General features: G+C 47.0%; 1 pseudogene; it reads right to left on the bottom strand.

Moving 5' to 3' along the window:
- Positions 1–155: 155 nt before the first annotated feature.
- Positions 156–769, bottom strand: LOC102883629 (annotated as a pseudogene).
- Between the last annotated feature and the right edge of the window lie 1780 nt (positions 770–2549).

A 2549-nucleotide genomic window follows, 5' to 3' on the forward strand; every position in this document is an offset into this window, starting at 1 on the left:
TCTTCCCAACAATTAAACAAACATTAATGCTGATTCTGCCATTTCTTGAGGGCCAACTTCTCATCAGTTACTTTGCTAGGCTTTTTTTTTTTTTTTTGCTTTTTTAAAACAATAAATGCCTTTGTTACATGAGCTAAGATAGGAGGGAGAAGGACTTATTTGCCTTTTAGGGCCTTGATTTTCCTCAGATAGAACTCCACCATCTGCTTGGCCATATTGGCCTGGTCGTGAAGCAATGAATGCAAGAAGCGTGCTCTGCTGGAACTCTCTTCTAGAAGACTGATGATTTCGGCATTCTTTTTCCTTTCATCATATTTCTTCTGAATTTTCTGTGCTTGTTTTTTGTTTAAAATCTCTTCTGCCTCAGGGGTCAGCTCGGCCCCCGTCTTGTGGCCCGGAGCCAGTGCAGAGTGGGACTCCTACGACTGTTGGTATTATGTGCTGTAGATGAGCATGGTGCAGAGCTTGCCTGGGGTCTTGGTGCGGACCAGTTCCTTGACAACACTGATGATCCTTGTTTTGCGTGCACAACACTCAGAGCCCCAGGAGAAGTTTTCCAGGTCCAGCCTCGAGGCACGATACTCCCTATTGCCTCCTCGCACACAAACTGTGAGTACGTGGTGTGTGTGTGTGTGTGTGTGTGTGTGTGTGTGGCAACCGTAGTGTTGGCAGTGGGGCACCCCAGATCATATTTTTGCTTCTCGTGGTAGATCTTTCTCTTGCCCCTGGTCTTGCAGCCCTTGTTCCAGTTGTCCCAAGAGATGCCCATGGCTTGGCACTGGCTGGAAAGAGCTCTACTAGCCTTTTTAAAACATGGCATCATTTAATCTTCACGCCATACCATATTCCCTTTGTATTACAGCACAGACAAAGGGAAAGACCTTTTGCCCTTGTTGCCTCCCAGGTCGGCTCCCTGATAATAATGAACTCTCAGCAAGGTAGAGGTGGCTCTTCAGTGAGCTGAAGCCCTTTTTAATCCAAAGGGTTAAAGGAGGCATGTTTGCTGTCTTAGAGGCCTCAGTTCAAGACTCCCTAAAACCAATCCTTGTAGATCTATCAGAACATTGGTAGAGTATCTGGAATATTCTGTAACCATTCATTCATTCATTCATTCAATAAGCATCCATTGAGCACCAATATTGAGCCCCTACTCTCAAGAAGTTCCAGCTCTATGGAGAAGAGTTGGGGATGGACAAGCATAACCATAACCTGGGGCAGAGTAGGACTGAGCTCTTTAGGAAGTATGTCCTGATAGTTTGGGGAGGAAACGCCAGGATGTGGGAATCTGGGAGGGCTATAGGGTGGTGGTGTGTTTAAGAACAGGTAGGCTTCACTAAGCAGAGATGATGCCAGTGGCATCCTAGTTAGGACAAATGACACAAGCAAAGGTAGAGTGGAAGGGAAGCAGGGTTCCATGGATGAGTTCTTTTACTCTTCATGGCTTCCTAATTGAATAGGCACTATGATTACCTCCATTTTGAAGAAAATTAAACTGAGGCACAAAGCAGTTGAATGACTTGCCAGAGAGCACGCCCAGCTCATAAGTGGTGAGCTGGGGTTTGCAGGCCTTCCCTCTGACTCCAGAGCTCCTGCTCTTAGTCTTTTTATCTCATCCACAGGGGAAATGCAAGCTTAGCAGGGTGAATTTAGACTGTGAATGAGCTTTGTTTATTCATTTCTTTTGTCATTCAACAAACATCAGTTGGAGCCCCCAGTGGGTGGCAGCTCTGTTCTAGAGAAACCAAGGTGACTAAGTAGTCCTCCCCTGAGGAACTCCCATCTGGAAGAGGAGGCGGTGGTGGAGATGCTGCACTGCCTCACTGCAGAGTGAGTGTCCTGAGAGATGGGCACAGAGGAGGGAGAGCGTGGGAGCCAAGCTTGACTCCTGGGGAAGCCTTATTTAGGAGGATGGAAGAGGGAGCAAATTCAGTGAAGGAGACAGGGAAAAGTGGTTGGAGAGCTGGCAGGAGAGCCAAGATGGCAGAGTCAAGCTAACCCTTAATATGTGCAGGGCCCAGGAAAACACACCATTGGCTTCTGCCTCACAGCTTACCCTCTTTTTGCACTCTCGGCTTGTCCTGCAAAGTGAGTGGTCTCATATAGTTAATGCTCATGCACATCCCAACAATACCTCTAAGCTTTCTACCTGCAAACAGCTGTCCCGATCACCCCTCAGGCCCAGGGTGCAAATACCAGTCATGCTTCACTCTCAAGAGGACAAACCAAGGGAAGAAGTCCTTGCAGGCTCTGGAAGGGGACCTAGGGTTGTGTGGGCAAAGAATTCCCAAATATTGGGTATCTGAAGTATGCTCTAGAAGACAACCTATGTACTCCAGGAAGACATATTTCTTTGGCCCACGAGCATCTTGTTCTGTCAGGAACTCTGGTTGTCCAGGTCTAAAACCCATTTTGGATAGAATCATGGAGGCCTTAAGAAGAGTTTTCATCCAATGTCACGTTCTCTAGGGAGGATGAATGAACAAGGATTAAGAAACAAAACAGAAATAAACTCATAGACACAGAGAACATACCGATGGCTGCCAGATGGG

Source organism: Pteropus alecto, unplaced genomic scaffold (genome assembly GCF_000325575.1).
Source record: "Pteropus alecto unplaced genomic scaffold, ASM32557v1 scaffold7, whole genome shotgun sequence".
In the NCBI taxonomy this organism is placed as follows: Eukaryota; Metazoa; Chordata; class Mammalia; order Chiroptera; family Pteropodidae; genus Pteropus; species Pteropus alecto.